Source organism: Pelophylax lessonae (assembly GCF_965119305.1).
Source record: "Pelophylax lessonae genome assembly, chromosome: 6".
Taxonomy (NCBI): domain Eukaryota; kingdom Metazoa; phylum Chordata; class Amphibia; order Anura; family Ranidae; genus Pelophylax; species Pelophylax lessonae.
In genome coordinates this window covers 280962886-280984379 of record NC_138773.1, presented here as the reverse complement: position 1 = coordinate 280984379, position 21494 = coordinate 280962886, and positions in this window count along the sequence as shown.

The window sequence follows — 21494 nt, the reverse complement described above, 5'->3', positions numbered from 1 at the left end:
ACTTAGCTTCCAGCTACATCACTAACCTAGTCTCAAAATACCAACCAAATCGTCATCTCCGTTCCTTCCAAGACCTCCTGCTCTCTAGCTCCCTTGTCACCTCCTCCCATACTCGCCTCCAGGACTTCTCCCGAGCCTCTCCCATCCTTTGGAATTCCCTACCCCAATCTATCCAACTATCTCCAACTCTATCCACTTTTAGGCAATCCCTGAAAACTTTTCTCTTCAGAGAAGCCTATCCTGCCCCCACCTAACAACTGTTCTTTTTTTCTCTTCATTAGCCCATCCCCCACAGTTATTACATTTTGTATCATTTGACTCTCCCTCTAACAAGCAGGGTCCTCTGATTCCTCTTGTATTGAATTGTATTGTAACTGTAGTGTCTGCCCTAACATTGTAAAGTGCTGCGCAAACTGTTGGCGCTATATAAATCATGTATATTAATAATAATATTCCAATAAAAATAAATTAAATCCCCGAATCTGCTGATTTCCTTCATTCATTAAATTTGATTGCGTTAAATTAAAAGTCCTTCTTTCTCCCCTTCTTCCGCTCTGAGAGGAAGTGGAGGGATCTCAAATATAAACACTTGCAGTGTTTACATTAATGACTGCTGTGATTGGCCATCACAACAAGCACAAGACAAGAATCAGGCTGATAGGAGGAGAAAGTAGAGTAACAGAGAGATGAGTTCATCACTGTGCTGCTTCTCTATTCAGTGTCCATTTACAGACTATGGCGTCTCCGGGAAGACCTAAGCTCAGAGGAAATGGGTTGAATGATGCTGGTCAAAGACATGTAGGGGTTAATTTACTAAAGGCAAATAGACTGTGGACTTTGCAAGTGCAGTTGCTCCAGAGCTTAGTAAAAGAGGTAAAGCTTCACTTTGCAAAGAGTACCCAATCACGTGCAAGGAAAATTAACCGATTATCAACTGCCATACCTATATGTACTGTGGGGTGGAGGCTCCTACAGGTGAAATCCCGTAACTGTATGTCTTTGGGACTTCAAAGGTTTGCAGCATGCACGTGCACCACCGGCGACCAGCTCCCACTGTGATTGAACACAGCAGGAGCCAATCAGTGGGTCCAGCAGGCCCGATATCTGCCAGTACCCACCGATCGTTCTCAATCGAGGCAGAATGGCAGCCTGCCTTTGTAAACAAGGCATATCGCCATTCTGTGACATGGAAAGGCTGTGATCCTGTGTTTCTGCTAAGCAGCAACACAGATCTCTGTCTTCTTCAAGTACAAGCACCTCCCCCAAACAGTTAGAAAGCACTCTCTAAGGACACATTTAACCCTTTGATCACCCCTGATGTTAACCCCTTCCCTTCCAGTGTCATTATTGCAGTGACAGTGCATATTTTTTAGTACTGTTTACTGTATTGGTGTCACTGGTCCCCAATAAGTGTCAGATTTGTCCACCGCAATGTCACAGCCCCACTATAAGTCGCTGACCACTGCCATTACTAGTACAAAAATAAAAATAAACAAAAATTCCATAAAAATATCCCATAGTCTGTAGATGCTATAACTTTTGCGCAAACCAGTCAATATACGCTTATTGGGATTTACTTTACCAAAAACATGTAGCAGAATACATATTGGCCTAAACTGATGAAGAAATTTGATTTTTTAAACATTTTATTGGATGTGTTTTATACCGGAAAGTAAAAAAACGTTTTTTTTTCTTTTTTAAATTGTCGATCTTGTATTGTTTTTAGTGCAAAAAATAAAAACCGCAGAAGTGATCGCATACCACCAAAAGAAAGCTTTTTATCTGGGTACAGTGTCGCACGACTGTGCAATTGTCAAGTAAAGTAACGCAGTGCCGTATCGTAAAAAAGGGCCTGGTCATGAACGGGGGTAAAGCTTCTGGAGCTGAAGTGGTTAAAAAAGCAGCTTTTTTTGCTTGCACATGATTGGATAATGGCAGTCAGCAGAGCTTCTGCTAATCTACTAAGCTTTGGAGCAGTGCACAGTCTATGTTTCTTTAGTAAGTCAACCCTTAAAGGGTAACTCCACTTTCATGGGGAAAAGATTCAGCAATAAAAAAAAATAATATAGCGTATACAATAGCGACACAAATCATATTGTGATTGAATGTTATTAAAAATGACCTTTCCTTTTCAATCTGCAGCTGTTGTAATTTTTAAAAAATGCAATGCAATATGGCTACCTGGAGCTTTTCTGTACACAGAATGTATACTGACCACACCCCAAAAACATAATTTCCTGCTTGTGTGATTGGCTCAGCAATGTTCCCAGAAGTCTGCACTAAGATACAAGTCAGATTTCTGGCATCCCCTGCAACAAAAATGTCATTTTTGGTGAGATACTCCCAATAGGAACACTGCTAAAGGGATGCCGGCCCAGCAGCTTTCCTTGTTAGAGCTCTGCAGCTGCAACAGCTGATAAGTAATTATGAAACCACTCCCATTTGTCCCACTCAGCACAGAGGAGCAAACAATGATTTCTTCAGAATAACAAAAGGTAGGAATCTGCAACAAAGTTGGGTAAAATCCTTGTAATGTACAGAGATTGCCCAGAGGGAAATGTTTTTTTCTCAACAAAAATGAAGTTACACTTTAAGTGTCAGAAAAAGGTACTGCAGATGACTGAAAAAAAAATGATGACAAAAAAACGTGACTGAATTGATTAACCACTTTACCACCGGAGGATTTTGCTGTCTTACGTCCAGGCCACTTTTTGCGATTCGGCACTGTGCGACTTTACCTGACAATTGCGCGGTCATGCAACGCCGTACCCAAACGAAATTTACGTCCTTTTTTCCCACAAACAGAGCTTTCTTTTGGTGGTATTTGATCACCTGTGCGATTTTCATTTTTTGCGATATTAATTAAAAAATGTGACAATTTTGAAAAAATAACAATATTTTTCTACTTTGACAGTTAAAAAATATCCAATATATTCAATTTTTGTCATATATTTAGGCCAAAATGTATTTAGCTACATGTCTTTGACAAAAAAATTCTCAATGAGCGTATTTTTAACAGCTTTATGACCTGAAGATTTTACCCCATTCCTGACCAGGCCATATTTTGCGATTCGGCACTGCGTTACTTTAATGGACAATTGCGCGGTCGTGCAACGCTGTACCCAAATTAAATTTCCCCACAAATAGAGCTTTCTTTTGGTGGTATTTGATCACCTGTGCGATTTTTACTTTTTGCGCTATAAACAAAAAAGGAGCGACAATTTTGAAAAAATAACAATATTTTTATATGAAATTCCCCCCCCCCCCCCAAAAAAAAATGTAAAAATCTAAATTTTTTAACATTTTAGGCCAATTTGTTTTCTGCTACATATTTTTGGTAAAAAAAATCGCAATAAGCGTATTTTGATTGGTTTGCGCAAAAGTTATTGCGTTTACTAAGGGAAAGATTTCTGTCATTTTTGGTGTTTTTTTTTTAACGAGTAATGGCAGCGATCTGCGATTTTTTTTGCGGGACTGCGACATTGCGGCGGACAGATCGGACCCTTGACTGACATTTTTGACACTTTTGGGGGTACCAGTGACATTACTACAGTAATCAGTGCTATACATATGCACTGTTACTGTAAAAATGACACTGGCAGGGAAGGGGTTAATTTTAATTGGAGAGGGAGGGGTTAATATATGCCTGGTGCTTACTGACGTGTGTGGGGGGGAGGTGACTGAGTGACACAAGGACAGATCCCAGGTTCAGCTATGCTGAACCCTCCAATCTGTCCCTGCCTGTCACTTAGGAGATCCGCCCGCTTTGTTTACACAGGCTGGCGGATTTCCACACTAGATCCCCGACGATCGGGGAAGAGCAGCGGTGATCACCGCCGCTCCTCCCCTGGCCCCACTCCCGCTGTAACTGAATACAGCGGGAGCGAGCCTCTGGCGCCGCGCGCGCTGCCGAGACAGGGGAATGTCTGGTGACGTAGGTCTACGTCGCCAGACGATAATGAACCACTTTGCCGCAGTACAGTCAACGTGACTGGTCAGCAAGTGGTTTAATAAACGGTCCATATGTGTGAAAGGGGCTAAATCTCAAGGTTAACCTCCCCCCGCCCGCGCTATAGCCGAAGACGGCTACAGCGTGGACCTAAATTGCCAGGAGGGCATACATTGATGTCCTCCCGTGCATTAGCGCCCTGCCCATCAGTGCCGCCTATCAGTGCTCACCAGTGCCGCCTATCAGTGCCCAACAGTGCAGCCTATCAGTGCCCATCAGTTCAGCCTACTAGTGCCTATCAGGGCCCATCAGTGCCGCCTCATCAGCGCACATCAATGAAGGAGAAAAATTACCTGTTTGCAAAATTGTATAACAAACTATAAAAACTGTTTTTTTTTTTTTCAAAATTTTCGGACTTTTTTTGTTTGTTCAGCAAAAAATAAAAACCCCAGTAGTGATTAAATACCACCAAAAGAAAGCTCTATTTGTTTTAAAAAAAAATGCTAAAATGTAATTTGGGTACAGTGTTGCATGACCACGCAATTGTCATTCAAGGTGCGACAGCGCTGAAAGATGAAAGTTGGCCTGGGCAGGAAGGGGGTTTAAGTGCCCTATAGGCAAGTGGTTAAAGGTGAATATTGCAGCAAAAGCTATTCCTTTTCACCTTGTTATATTTGGCTGAAGTTCTACTTCAAGGAGCAAACTTGCTAAATGTAAAGTCGTCCATTATGATGAACTTGTTACCTTGCCCTACATGAGAAAAACAAGAAAAAAATAATAATAATTTAAATTTATGAAATTGTATTTTCACAAATGTATCAGGTTTGCTCTAAATTGTGACATTTGTGCAAAAATATCCTTTTTTCTTACATCTTCATTTAAATGTTGTAATTCTTTGATTTCAAGCACAAAAGTTGAAATGTGCTTCTTTAGATTTCATTATGAAGATATAAATCTTATCTAACATTTCATCTCCTGTCTGGAATATGAAAGCATTTTCTGTATTTTTCTGCATGGCAATTATCGAAGTGTGAAATGTTAACAGTACGGATTGTCCGGCGTTTGGGTGGCGGCTTGGAAGATTTCCCTTAGCTGTGTCATGAGGGTCTGACATTAAACGGCATGGCAGCGTGTCCGCGGCGATAAGCGCCGTCCTACATATTGCACAGTCTTACAGTGGGATAAGCTGGGATTAGATATAGAAATGTCACCGTACCACAGCCTGGCAGGCCATACATCTTTCCACTAAAATGCTTAACTATGACTGTGTGTATTTCAAGATCATTGCTGAAGTAAGCTCCATGGCTTTGATGTACTGCAGGGACATTAATACATTCCTTAATGTACATGCCAAGTATGTTACAAGAAGGGAATGCTGTCACATTTTCATTGGTTATGAAAAGTATAGGTTTCATGCGATTTTCCACATGTATGGGCAAGAGTCAGTAATTTATTGGTAGATAATGACCAAGTCAAGGTAATCTATTTGTCTTAGATTTTATAATAAAATTATTTAATAATAAAATAGAACCCCTTTATTTATTGTTATGTAGCACTACTCCCATGGGAGCTGCTGGTGATGGGGTCCCCTGGGTTACCCATAGCAACAACACGACAGTTTAGCATTTTTATAGTGCTTGACTCAGTCAGAAAACAGTCTATGGGTTTTGGTTTTTTGTTGTTTTATTTGAGAACTTGGATAGGAGAAGGGATGAGTGGGATACTCCAACTCGTATAACTATGCACAATTTGCTGGGACGTCTAAATATAGCTGAGTGCGGCAAGGCCGCTGCTTCACCCGGTCACTGCAGTGAAGAAGAACTTAATGAACTGTATTACTCTGTGAATCGCTCTTTAGGGCCCTACTTGGCACCCCTTTGTCCCTATTCTTCAGGGTTCTACACGGCACACCCTTTACTGTAACTCTCTGTATGAGCTGGCTCCCTGATCCCCTGACTTCATTGGAGTGGTCCCCTTCCTGGGCAGAGCCTTTGGCCAGTCCCCTGGTACTCATGGACACTGTTTTTCCCGAGAGACTCTGCCAACAGCTCCACTGGATCCTTTGCAGCTCAGCTCCACACCTGGTTCACTAGGCCGGCTGCCTGAACCACCTTCCTCATTCTCAGCAGGAGGAGAGACAGCCGTCAGCCTCCTCCTGGGACTCTGCTTCCCGCCAAAGATGCCCTGTCACATGTCCCCTCAGCTTTTATTGCATTACGATTAGGATGCATTGGATGCACAGCGAGAAAGCGAGAATGCCTTCCCACTGAGACTCCCACAAAAGCCAATGTGTCACTAGCTGGGTTTCCCCCACTGTCCAACAAGCTCCTTCATTGGATGCAGTGCAGACACTCCCTCAGACCCAGAGAATCACACTTGGAGACATGGATCATGCTCCCCTGATAAGCAGAAGGAGCGATAGATGCATTTCGCTTGCACCTACCTACCTAGGAGGGTGCTACACTTACAATATATTTACGATGTGTACTTCATTTTGTGCGTGTTTCCAGATCCTTTCTGTAGTACGCTCCATTGCTTTGATGTACTGCAGGGACATTAATACATTCCTTAATATACAGTACATGCCAAATATGTTACAAAAAGGGAACACTGTCACATTTTCATTGGTTATGAAAAATATATGTTTGATGCGATTTTCCACACGTATGGGCGAGAGTAGGACATTTACTGGCAGAGTATGATCAAGTCAAGGTCGTCTATTTGTCTGAGATTTAATAATAAAATAATTTAATAATACAATTGAACCCCTTTATTCATTCTCACATTGTATTTACGATGTGTACCTTCCTTTCAGTTCATTAGAACTCAACTTTATTTAAAAAATAAATTGTTCCGAATTTTTAAAAATAAGCAGCTTTCACTACAATACGTACCTTTTCCCTATTGCTGTTCCCCGCAGAACATCTGCCCCACCATCTATTCCTGTGAGCCCAGGCTGATGTGGACATTCCCCCTGGAGTTGCATCATCATATTGGACTGGGCTCACAGAGAATGCTGCAGGGGACAGGACCATCTAATGGCTAATCAAAAGAGATAGGACCCAAGAACTTCATCAGATCATTACTAGAAGAATGCTGGATTTGAGGGATTTTTCAAAAAATAAGCATGGGTTGAGTTTTTATAAATGTGGAGGTGTGCTTTAAATGACCTAAGGGGTAGATGAACCCAACTCCTTTTACCCCTTACAGGCCAGCCTGTATCCTCCCTTATTATCTGCACTCAGCTGGGTACCAATGCCCTGGAGGCCACTTTTGCCCCACTGTAGTACACCATCCAAACAATGGGCTACACACTGAAGATGTTTTACTCCAACCAAGATATATTGCAATAACATTTCCCCACGAGTAAGCCCTGCTGGGGATGAACCATATTGGGTGCATGGGTATAGTGAGCGGTGTGCTGTCTTTGCAATAAACCTTGGCTAGAGTTGAGTGTCTTTGATCTGTAGCCTGTTATTTGGATGGTCACCTGACCAATATTTATACCTCTGTAGGTCGGCAGTGAGAGGATTTTTAAGCTTATATCCCCAGTTTTGCATACCTACCATAGTATTTACTGTACAAGTGGGTGTTGTTCCCACAGATGATGGAAAAGAAATGTTAGGCCAAGAACAATGTAAGAAAAATCCACCCCTTTGCCTCTGATGGCTAATGGTAAATCTGGTCCTAAACAGGAATGCTCCCTCATGTCCTTCTATGACTACAATATAAAGAAATGCAGAATCCGGATTGGAGATTGGGACAGTGGAAGGTGTACCCAAACACAGATATTTCACCATTTGTAGATTTTAAATACACCTGTACCCTGAATAAGTTTTAAGCTTAGATACTCTAGGATAGTAAGAAGCATTAAATATCAGGGTACACTAGTATCAGAAGTTTATGTACACTATCACCCTCTTGATAGCTCCATGGGAGCCAGCAGATGTTCCCATGCAACTGCTCTTGGGCTGGCTGTAATATCACAGGTTCCATTCCCTGTAAGGCACATGGCAGTTAGGCACATGGTAGTCACTCAACTCAAGCAGTGCATGACTTTTTGAAGTTTTTTTGCTGATTTAACTTGGGAAAGGTGTGGATGAAACCTGGGATACTCCAAAACTGGCAGAAATACAATGGAGGACACTTCCATCTGTTCTGTCTCTTCATGTTGCAACCACCCTCTTGAATTCAGTGTTTGGTGACCTACAACTCCCTTAGCAAAGACGTAAACAACTGTAGTGAGCTATCTCAAAGGTGACAAGGACAGCTTCTAGGATCCTTAAGGCTACCCCCTACTGTGCCCTGGATACTCTGATACTTTCTTGTAGTACCAGCCAGCCTCTGTACTGGATGCCTCCAAGCCAGATCCTCTGTAAGATTTTGAGTGCAACTTTCATGCGACTTTTTACTCTCTGGGGCTCAAGGTGCAAGAAAGTTGCATTAAAGCAGTGAAGGAACCTTTTCAAAATTTCTGCGACTTTAATTCGCATAGATTGGAACAGGTGTCATTGAAATCATTGGGCTGCGACTTCTCATGTGACTTTATGTGTCCAAATTCGAATGCCTTATTGTCAAAGTTGAATTAAACAAGCTGAAGTTAGAAGTTGATTGGTTACCATGCACAGCGGCACCAGATTCAGTGTGCACCAGTTTTAGTAAATCTCCCCCAGAGTCTGAACTATCCCTGACATCCAGGGAAGAAAGAACTCACTGAGCTGAATATTATTTTGAGTTACTTAAATAAAAATGCTATGCATATATTTTCTCTCCTGCTTGTTTTCACTAGAGATAACTTTCATTTTTGTATCTGGCTGCCAGTTAGGGTCATTTTCTGGTCACTATTATCGAGGAAAGCCACAAGACGTATGAATTCCTGCAGCCAATGAAAATAAAAACATATCAAGTAGATGGAAGTTCCATGTGTGTGTTATTGATAACATAACATATAACTGCAGTGACCTGTACTGTAAATATACAGAGCCACATAAAAGGCTCCTCGCCAGGATGGTATGCGAATGATATAAAATACAAGACATTTTTAGAGGGAATTCAAAATATAAAAACATTGTAGCATGTTGTCACATGGTGGCCTCTTGGTGGCCTCTTGGACAATTCCCATCCAAGCACCCCTGAAGGCAAAGACAGAGGCTGCTAGGGCAATGTAAGTGCACAGCTCCAGGAAGTTGGAACTGCATACTTGAATTTGGAACTTCTGATATCAGGGGAGCAGAAGCACAGAGATGAGGACATCCCAACTTCACCCAGACCTCTTAAGAGTAGAGCTGGGTCAAAAGCCGAGTTTGGTAACACCTGGGCAGGAAGGCACCAAATCATTCATGAGCAGGATCAAGGTAAGAGATGAGCAGAGGCTGGCAACGTGCAAGTACCAAGGTACACAATTGATAGGTAAAATCTTGGTCAAGAGTCCAGGCTGAGGTCAGTAACACAGGTAGGCATCAGACATAAACAGGCAGGGGTAATCTAGAGGCAGTTCAGATGGAGTCCAAGCTGAGGTCAGTACCAAGGTACACAATTGATAGGTAAAATCTTGGTCAAGAGTCCAGGCTGAGGTCAGTAACACAGGTAGGCATCAAACATAAACAGGCAGGGGTAATCTAAAGGCAGTTCAGATTGACGCTAGGTCAATAACAGAGTTAAGCAGATTCAGGATCAAGAATTGTCATGCCTTCAGCTTGGAAGTAATTAATGTTAGTGGAACTTGCAATACCAATGTTGTCCACAAGATGCCACTGTGACAAAGACAGTTGTTGTACAGCACTTTATGGTATCTCTTGCTCTCTATTGCTGAATATTAGTTCCACCCCTCTCTGAGAAAATCTCCATTTTAGAACACCTTGTGGACACAGCCAGACAGCATCTGAGGTTCCTGTGGGAAGATTCCTGAACCCCTCTCGGAAGCATCGCTGGTATGCTCAGAACTGTTAGTTATATACTCAGTGCGTATATTGTTTATGTTTGTACACTGATTGTATGCTTTGTCTGTTTATTTCCAGTTTCACCTATTCACAATCCTATTTGCATATCCATCTGACTTGTAACCTGTTTCATGTGACCACCATTCTTTCACTGGAATAAAGCCTTAAGTTACAAAAGGACTGGTTACTATAGGATTAAAGGTTTAGCTGTATGTTGAGCTGCACACGCCTGGGGCATACGTGTAGTGAGAACAGAACAAGAATAGTAGAGATAAAATCTGAAAGTCCATCCAGCAATGATCACATGCAGGGCCCAGGTTAAAATAGGCCATTAGACGCCAGTATCTGTGACGGACATTCCCGTGCATCCACTTGCACACTGTTGTGCAAATGTTCCTGTGCGCAAGCATGCACTAGTGAGGATGAGCACAAGCTTTAGAGCTGGCATGATGACCGTCAGCTCAAATGGCTGACGGTATGTTCCTTACACATGTCCATTAACTATTACTCTGGTACCCAGTATGGACCTCTATATTCTGTAATCAACATCTTAAAAAGGAAGGACACTGTAAGAATTTATCTCCCATTTGGCAAAGTGCTCATATGATTGTGTGGTTTATAGGGAATTGCAGCTTTTCACTACACTGCTCAAAAAAAATAAAGGATGTCCTGGGATATTGATCTAGTCAGTTAAGTAGCAGAGAGTGTTGTTAATCAGTTCCATCTGCTTTGGTGTTAATGAAATTACCCAACACTGGATGGGCGACAATGAGACAGCCTCCAAAACAGGAATGGTTTTACAGGTGGAGGCCACTGACATTTTTTTCCCCTTCTCATCTTTTCTGACTGTTTTCCACTAGTTTTGCATTTGGCTAGGGTCAGTGTTACTACTGATAGCATGAGGCGATACCTGGACCCCATAGACAGTGCACAGGCAGTCCTACTCCTCCAGGATAGCACATCAATACGCATCATTGCCAGAAGGTTTGCTGTGTCTCCCAGCACATTCTCAAGAACATGGAGGAGATTCCAGGAGACAGGCAGTTACTCTAGGAGAGCTGGGCAGGGCTGTAGAAGGTCCTTAACCCATCAGCAGGATCGGTATCTGCACCTTTGTGCAAGGAGTACCAGGATGAGGACTGCCAGAGCCCTGCAACATGACCTCCAACAGGCCACTGGTGTGAATGTCTCTAACCAAACAATCAGAAACAGATGTCCTCCAGTGGACCCTGTGCTCACTGCCAGGCACCATGGAGCTCAATTGGCATTTGCGATTGAACACCAGAATTGGCAGTTCTGCCACTGGCACCCTGTGCTTTTCACAGATGACAACAGGTTCACCCTGAGCCCATGTGACAGACGTGAAAGGTTCTGGGGAAGCCATGCAGAATGTTATGCTGCCTGTAACATCATTCAGCATGGCCAGTCTGTTGGTGGGTCAGTGATGGTCTGGCGAGGCTTATCCATGGAGGAACGCACAGACCTCTACAGCTAGACAATGGCACCCTGACTGACAATAGGTATCGGGAATAGGCATTGTCAGAATGAAGGAATTGATACCATTAAATGGCCCCCCGCTTGCCTGACCTAAATCCAATAGAACATATCTGGGATATTGTTTTTCGGTCCATCTGATCCTGCCAGGTTGCACCTCAGTCTGTTCAGGAGCTCAGTGATACCCTGGTCCAGATCTGGGAGGAAATACCCCAGGACACCACAGGCCATCGTTGCCTCGACGTTGTCAGGCAAGCATACAAGCACGTGGGGACCATACGAACTACTGAGTACCATTTTGAGTTGCTGCAATGAAATTTCAGCAAAATGGACTAGCCTGCTGCATAATTTTTTCACTTTGATTTTTGGGGGTGTCTTTGAATTCAGCCCTCTGTAGGTTAATAGGTTTTGAGGCTTTTAACCCAGTATAGATGATAAATAGCTTTGTTTATTAACAAAGCCATGATAATGACATTGCTTTGTTGATAAATAAACCCAAATCAAATACATGGCTTTTATGTGTTATACAGCAATGGGGTCTGACATGGCTTTGTTGGGGTGTCATGATTATTTTATTTTAATTTAAGGTGTATTTCCACTTTTTCAGCCAAATTAGGATAACATCTTCTTTATAATTGTTACATGCTCCAATTCACATAGCCTAAAAATTGCAGCCTAACATTTTAGAAGGCCTATTCTGGACCTGCCAACAAGAAAAATTAAAGTAAGTTCCCTTTGTCAATGAGGGGGCTGTGCAGTTTTGTTTGCCATAATTAACTTTCTCTGCACTGTGCAGGAAGATCTTCATTATTAATTGTAACTAGATTTGAACACTGTCTGTCCTAACAAAGGGTTAAAGTGTAGAGGCTGAGCTTCTTGCATGTTATTGAGGACAGACTTGGGACAGGCTCACTCTAACATTGTTCCAAATAACTTGCAGTCAACCATTTCTAGAGATAGCCTGTTAGGTAAATTTAGTTTTTGGCTCTATCATAGTTAATAGGCAGTCATTGACTGTGTTGGTCTGTTCGAGGTTTCCTGATATGAGAATCTGATTACTCCCACCTGCCTCTAAAAGAAGATTCCAGAGCATAGGGCAGGGAGATTTAAATGATCAGTTGGACATTTATTATGGTGGGAGTAATCCCTGAAATGGGCCATCCAGAAGGTGGCCAGGGAGGTGATAAATGTGCAAAAGGCTTAAGCAGATTGTTCTTCTTTGTCAAAGGAGAGTTCCAGTTCTCCTGGGGGGGGGGGGGGCTATTGCCCCCGGAAGATAGCCAGAGGGACAAAAAGTTGCAGTCTAGACTGGGCTGGTCTCTGGCTGAGCTGAGGGCCTGTGGAGGATTGCTTGAGGATGACATTTGCTGGAGGGTACTGCCCTGAAATACTGGGTCTGGAAAAGAAACTTGTTTTCTCCCTCACAGAGGATCTACCTGTGGATGCTGGGTGGCAGACAGCTCCTGCGACACTGTGAGTAAAAACCCAATTGGGGACTATATTCAATGCTACATACTATACCTAGCATACATACCAGAATTTGAATTCAGCTTCTTGCAACAGACTGGGAAAGGGTAGGACAGTAGGGGGGTCACTCAATCATTCACATGTGCTAAAAAGAAACTTGCTGACAGCAGAAGAGAGCAGAGAGATGGCCTAATGAGTCCAATCAAGGCTGGGGGGCAGAGAGATTACCTAATTCTGTTACCTGCAGCAGAGAAAAGGCAGGTCACCAGGCTTGGTATGGAAACAAGGTCCCTATATAGATGAAATTGAGGTTTAGCTGAATTATTTAAATTCTTTTACTGTGATTGCAAAATAGATGGTTGGCATTTGAAAAATGAGCTTAAATAATAAATTAGCAGAAATAATTTCTCATGAGAGAAAACTGATGTAATGGAAATAAACTGAGAATTTCTTACACAATTCACTTACTCGGCAAGACTGAATTGAATGCAAATTAAACAAAAGAAAAAAAAAGGAAAATAAAAGAAGGAAAAGCAGATCAAGTGAGAATACAACAAAGGATGGAAAATCGACACATTCGGGCACAACGGAAGAGTTGTGTCTCGCCGGCAGTTTGGCGCTGAGGCCTTCTGTGACCGCCCGCCTCCCGAAAGCTCTGACTTTTATACTAATCAATCTGCAGTCTGAGCTTCAAACGCGCCAACGGAAAACAAGCAAAATTGTGTGTCAGCAGGTGTAGACTTCAATAGCAAACAAAAAGGTCACTGATCCGTTTGAGACCTGCGCTTTAATTAAGATGGATCCCAGCGTGGGCGAACACTTTCATATGCATATTAATGAATGTGTTAACTTCCCTGCGAGGCTAAAACTGGATTATGAGACTTTTACTTTCAAACAAAATACAACGGTTTGGGAAATTCAGCGGAAAATTGAGATACAGTATCAGGGATGATATATTGGACTGGGAATCAGCTGGGAAAATGTGTATGATTACGATTCGGCAGTTCAAGGACGCTGCAAACATTAACAGGGAGCTCCAGACGAGAAGCAAAATCAATCAGGAATTATTGTATTTGTCAATAACCAGAAATCCTCTCACCATGCTTGCCATAAGGAAAAAATAAAACTGTAAACCAACATGTGCATGCAGCTTCCTTATTATTTTGGCCCTTCATTGCATTTTGGGAGCCTCTCATGCTTTGTAAGCAAATGGTATGCAGAACATACTGTAGTTACTTCCACCTCTCTCCCAGCATTCTATAATATAATGTCTTGGGGGAATTTTCTTCCAATCATATGACAAGATGCCTGATACCTTCTACAAGGAGGAAATAAGAATAGATTTCAAGGGGTTTTCTTTGAGGTTGGGTTATGCTGAGAATTAAAAATTGAAGTAATTCTAAAATCAGTCATTGAAATCTTATAAAAACTTTAAAATGTCAATAAAAGTTTAAAATTGTTTTCAATCTTTAAATTAAATCTGCAGCTTTCCTTAAAGGTGTAAGTACTGCCATTTATGGAGTATCAACTCTCTCCCATTGTCTCTTTGTGCTCTTGCATTGTCACCCTGTTATATACAGTATGTCCCTGGTAGAGAGTACAAGTAGCCATGCTGATGTATATTATTTTGTGTTATTCTATATATAAAATCCTTCTTTTGAAAATAAATAACTAAATAAATAAATAATGAATGCATATGACATTGGTTTCTCTGATGAGAATTGTGTTTTCTAAAGAGCGAAAACACAAAACAAAAAATGTGTTTTCAGTCTTTCTCTCTCTAATTGAATCTCTATAGATATAAACAGAGCAGGCAGGAGAAGAAGGAAGCTTTTTTAGTAAAGCAGGTAAACTCACCTGGTAAACATTTTAAAAGGCAGCTTATCCCTATACTTGCTGGCCATAATTAATAAAAAACTAAAGAAAATTAGAAACAGGCTGATCCCCCTACGATTCCACAGTGGATGGCGCTGGTAGACTCGGTCTTGCCTCTCTATAAACGTACCTATATGAGTAGAAGATGCCCTTATAAGTTTGATAAGATTTAGGAGGCTTGGGTGTGGGCTAGGCCTCTGGATTAGTGGTGGTTTTGCCTGCTGAAGAGACAAGGTTCTGGTCCATTATATCTGTCCCTCCCCCCCCCCTCATGTCCCTGTACTCCTCCCCCTACTTCTTCCTAACCCTTTACTATTTCCTGACCCTCTTCCCTCCTTCTTTCCTATTTCCCCTCTTTCTTCCACCCCTCTCCCCCCTTTTGTTCCTCTCCGCTTTCCTTATCTTTCTTCCTCCCTACCATTCCCTCTCTCATGATTGTTGCCTACATATGACTTTATGCCCATCTGGACTTTTCCCATTTTCTTCTTCTCTATTTTCCTCTTCTCAATTTTTTTTTATTTTTCTTATGTGATTATGCTCATTGTGTACCTCTTGTGCCTTAAGTTTTGTTTTACTTTGTTGTTACTATGTCAGTGTTATGACACATTATTCTTTTTTTTAAAATGTATGTTCCTTTTCTTGAGATAGATAAAAACGTTCTGTTAAAAAAAAAAAAAGACAAAGAAAATATTTATAAAACCATTCCACCATTCTTGTTAAACTGAGACTGATACAAATCTAACACAACCAGATTTAGCAATTTTTCCACAGTACTTCAAGGTAGGACTGCAGCATCCAGTCAGCATCCAGTCACGGAACTTTGTGCTTTACAACTTGCCATTTCTACATTTTGTGTGAGCAAGGAAGCAGCCGGCTTTATATGTGGGTGGTGCTTGTACCGGTGGACACACCGGTTTGCAATTTAACAGGCCATTTATTTGCATTGTAACTTTGCAATTGAGAAATTCTTTGTAAATGTGAGCTATAACTACAGGTATATGTTATATAATTATACATACTTACCATCTTACATTCTCCTCATGAAGGATATCTTTAATTCATGAAATGCATCAGGAATTAGTTGCCACCAAATCACAGCTGTACGTGCATGGTTTCCTTGTTTTTTATTCAATTAGTTACACTTGTTGAAGCATTGCAAAATAGATTGAAAAAAATAGCCCAAATAGTTGATAGGTCCATGGTGGAGGTGTTGATTGCTGTTCACTACTTACAAGTATAATGTTTTACCAGATTTTACACATTTGTATATTTATAAAATTGGATAATATTAGCAATATAATATTTGTATGACATTGTTTCTGAACCTTAAAAGTCCTACTAAGTTACTTTTCTCCTGTTTTTGTTCTATATATCTAGGTAACATTTCTCATAATCCATATTTATATCAATTTCCAGCACCTAACAAGGCCACCATCTATACCCTAGGGTTCGTTCAGAGGTTGCTGAAGGTCTCTTGATCAATTCATCTGCTTCACGGATAGGTTACCCCTGATACCAGTGCTCTTTTTAGCTTTCTTTAAAGGAGGTATTCTTCCCACTGACCACCAATATAAGGAGTATTTTTCCCTCTGAACACCAATGTAAAGAGCATTCTTCCCACTGGCCATTAATATAAGGAGCATTTTTCCCTCCGAACACCAATGTAAGGAGCATTCTTCCCACTGACCATTAATATTAGGAGCATTTTCCCTCCGAACACCAATTTAAGGAGCATTCTTCCCACTGACCACCAATATAAGGAGCATTTTTCCATCCAAACACCAATGTAAGGAGCATTCTTCCCACTGACCACCAATATAAGGAGCATTTTTCCCTCCGAACACCAATGTAAGGAGCATTCTTCCCACTGACCACCAATATAAGGAGTATTTTTCCCTCCGAACACCGATGTAAGGAGCATTCTTCCCACTGACCACCAATATAAGGAGCATTTTTCCCTCCGAACACCAGTGTAAGGAGCATGCTTCCTTCTGACCACCAATATAGGCAGCATTCTCCCCACTGGCCACCTGTGTAATGGGACCCTACTACATCAACCATCAATATAAGGGGGCTTTCTCCACTGACTACCAATGTAAGGGGCACTATACTGGCCACTGGAGTAAATAGGGACTTCACTGACTACCGGTGTATTGGGATCCTACATCACCAACCATCAATAATGGGGGGGGGGGGTTCTCCTTGGGTGTCAAATGCCCTAAGTACATCACATTTCTTAATCTTTTATTTATTCCTATATCTACAACTTGATATTCATGCTAATGTCCTGTGAGGTGTAGATATATAATAAATGTGAGCAGGTCTTCCTTGAGACCTGAGAGTTAATTTGAGAGAAAGGCTGATCTATACTACTGGAGCCATTAAGCAGGTTCATTGATTCTGTTCAGTTTTATTCCGTGGCCTGTACTGTTAATCCACCGTTTTGTATAATATTTTAATAATCACAGTTCAGACCCAAAATCCTTCTTATGTACTTTTCCAGAATGTTTATAAAACCTAGTAAAAAAATGAATTATTATCCCACTTGTAAAATGCAGGCCTTCACCATTTAATTATTAAAACGTAATTTAAAAGCAATAAACCGGTGCAGATCCTTACATAACAACCTTTAATAGCATTATCATTCAAATCTAATTGTAAAGGATTTGCCCATCCCTCCCAATAAATCTAACCAGCAAACTCCCTGGTTCCACAATAGGCTTCGTTGTTTGCCGAAGGGCTTTAATCTCACCGCCATCTCACCCGCCGAACCCGGCACAGGAGGGGAAATTTCTGTATTGAAAAGGAAATATTTCGGTTCATACACTGAACTAAGTGCTCATTATTTATCTTGAAATAAGCTATTATTTTCAGCTGACTGCCTCCATTGTTGGGATTTATTTGTCTCGAAGTGACAGTCTGCGATTCGGCAGACGTGAAGATTTCTGACCTGCAGTTACCTAGCTCTTATACAAAGCAGAGCCTGAGCATGAAAACACGATATATTGAAGCCGGTGCACTCGTCCCACACACTTCTCATCACTTCCGAAAGCTACTTTATACAGCATGAACAAAAGCTGTAATTGAATTGCAATAATAGGCGACACCTTGTGACACTTAGCAGAGAGTCTATTGACGTTCAGACATAGCAGCGGTCCTCGCAATATTTCCTTGAGATGTTTGCTGTCATTAATCACAATGAGGAACAATAATGGCCTCCCGCAGAATGACATCATTTGTCTTTTATGTTGGGGGGATGTTGGGAGGAAGCAAGCAATCTTTTCCAGAAACACAACACCTCGTAAAAATTCTCTTTTTAGAATTGTTATTGTCAATCATCTCAAATATATTTATATTTATTTACATTTTTAATAAAGCATATCGATTCTTACTTGAATCTTGGTGTTTTGTTTATTTATTCCAGATCTCTGCAATAATCTAGTGTGAAACAACTCTTGTACTTTTTGCAGTTTCTTGCAAATACTTTATATAACCACTTTAAGACAGGAAGGATTTGCCCCCTTAATGCCCCGGCCCTATTTTGCGTTTCGGCCCTGCGTTATTTTAATGGGCAATTGGGCATTTTTTCCCCCCACATATAGAGCTTTCTTTTGGTGGTATTTGATCACCTCTGCGATTTTTATTTTATTTTTTGCGCTATAAACAAAAAATGAGCGACAATTTTGAAAAAAAAAACAAACAATATTTTTCACTTTGTTTCACAATGTTCAATGCTATATAACATTCTCTAAAAAAAATGTAAAAATCAAAATTCTTTAACATTTTAGGCCAATTTGTTTTCTGCTACATATTTTTGGTAAAAAAAAAAATCGCAATAAGCGTATTTTGATTGGTTTGCGCAAAAGTTATCGCGTGTACTAACTACGGGAAAGTTTTATTGTCATTTTTATTGTTTTTTTTATACTAGTAATGTCGGTGATCTGCGATTTTTTGCAGTACTGCGACATTGCGACGGACAGATCGGACCCCTAACTGAAGTTTTTAGGGGTACCAGTGACATTACTACAGTAATCATTGCTAAAAATATGCACTGTTACTGTAATAATGACACTGGCATGGAAGGGGTTAACAGTATAGGTGATCAGGGAATTAAATGTGACCCTAGGGGAGTGATTCTAACTGTGGAGGGGCGTGAATTCTGAAATGACCATAGAGACATGTGATCCTATATAGAAGGATCACATGAGCTCTGTCATCATTTCAGGGAGAAGGACGGTCGGCTGTGTTTACAACAACTGACCGTTCTTCTCTCTCAGCGGTAAGCGATCGCGGGTGTCAGGTGGCAATCGTAGCCACCTGACCCGTGCATCGGCTTCCCCACTGCTGAGTGGGGGCAGGATCGCGCCGGCGGCGGCGCACGTTTGCTCGCCCCCTAGCTTCCTGCGCGCGACCGACGTAGACCTACATCGGTTTGCGCAGGGGAGCCACCCTGTCGCAGTAAAAAGGCGGCGGGTGGTCGGGAAGTGGTTAAGATGTTCAGCACACTTAGGATAACAAGATGAAAAAAGACCACTCATAAAGGCATACTATGGCCATAATATAGATAAACAAACCAGTACATAAAAACCACAAAGTGCACAGATGTCCAGACAGAGAATGCAATCACCAAGTCATCTACCAGAGAAGAGACCAACAGTGCCGTCACAGAACTGAACAAATGGGGGGCAGAACCTCACAAAAGCCATAGGAATGCATAAGACAAAACATTTTCACTTGAATTTGAGAAACAGGTAAGTATTTTGGGAACTCAAGGCTAAAGCGAAAATGCGGTAGAGAAAAGGAAGGAGAAGAGAGGATAGAGGGGGAAATAGAAAGAAAAAAAAAAGAGGGGGGGGGGGGTTGGCTAGAATGAGGATAACAAAATGCAGTAGTTTACTGAGCGTCTGATCTGAGAAGGGCTTTACCCCCGTCTGGGAAGGTAAACATGTGTTTTAGAGTTGAGCTGAGAGGACTAAGGCTGACCATGCATGGTGCAAATTTCTTTCCTGCAACCGCACGATTCCTCCATCGATACAGAGAGAGCTGACAGGGGAATCTCTCCTGCCGAACGATTGTCTGTTACTGGCGGGGGGAAGTACGGTGAAAGGCGTCCCTACCAGGAGAAGATAGTGATTATTGCTAATGGCAATAGCAGCCGCTAGCTATAGTCAGATGGGAATCCGGCAGGCTGGTTGTATCCAAGTTTATTGATCAGCTTGGTACATTTAGCCTGCCCATAAATGGTTTGAATCTCTGCCGTTTCAGCAGGATTTAAATTGTGTATGGCCAGCTCTAGTCTTCAATCATATTCAGCTCTTCAGCTCTCGTAAGCCATATAGAAATGGAGGGAGGGAGTGGGTCCCTCCATCTCAATGCAATACTCAATTTGGTAGCGATAAGCAGATGACGTAAAAACGATCTTTTGTATGTTTTCTCAGGAATAGATATTAGTGGCATGTAAGAGTAAGAAGGCAGGGTCCTCTGCGCACTTCCTTCCAAAAATGTTCCAGTTTAGAGTAGGACCAAAAAATATGTACGAGAGCCCCTCGTTCCTCCTGGCATCTCCAGCAGTGGTCTGATACAGAGGGAAAAAACGTATGGAGCTCCGTCAGCATGTGATACCAACACGTGAGGATTTTGGAATTTCTTTCTTGAACTCATGTGCAAATGGACGATTTCAACGCAAAAGGAATGATACGGCCATGTTAAACTGGGGTAAAGGTTCTGTTCAGCACAGTTTCCCTCTTCCGGAGATATGCGGTGTAAAGTTGTCAGGTGTCACAATTATCAAAGAGTACATCTAAAAGAGGGTGTGGGGAAGAGGGCCAGTGTCAGTGCAAAGTCATTCAAATGCCATCAAAGCTGTCAGGGGATAGAAGGTAGCTCAGGAAGTGTTGGAGCTGCAGAGCTCCCCCAAAAGCCAAGTCCTGTCGGCAACATCAATGCTGAGATAGAGGGCCAATTGAGCGGAGTCCAAGAAGTGAGATGCTTGGAAACATTGCATGTCCTGGAGAGATTGAAAGGATCCCTTTTGGAGCCTCGCAGGGAAGCGGGGGTTCCCCAAGATGGGATAGAGAGGGGACTGAACTGTCGATAATAAAGTGGTAGCAGGAGTTTCCTGATGCATACTGGTCACTGCTTCTTTTTCTCCTTAAAGTGTTACTAAACCGAGGACCCTGCATTCACTATATCTGGTCTCCCACAGTACACAGAACATGGAAATGCAATTATTTTAGTAAATATAAAATGAAAAACACCTTTTCTCATCAGCAGTATATGGCAGCCTTGTGACTTGTATCAGTTCCTACTAAAGCTTGAAGAAGGAGTTTTCATTCTCCCCTGATCCTCCGTCTGGACATGTTTGGACAATGCTGATTGGCCCTATGCTGATCACATTCACTCTCCCAAGAAAAAAAAAAACAAAAAAAACTCTCTAGCAATACACACCAAAATGAGCATGTGCAGCCTGTCCCTTGGCTCTGTAAAAATCAGGTTATTTTTTGGAGACAGTGAAAGAAGAGAGGGTTCAGAGAAGACAGGATAAAACAGCCTTTATACACAATGCAAAGGATTTGCCCCTTAGGTTCCACAGTGAGTATAACAAGCATGCTTTACTGCATATACAGACTGATTTTACTTTTGTGAGTTTAGTAACACTTTAAGCAGGGTGACTGGTCCTGTCTCTGCCCCTCTTGTAGTTCTCTGTAGGCAGCTTGTAGTGGGCGGGGTTTGCTGGGTTCCTCCCACAGCCCTGCTCTCTGCATAGGCTA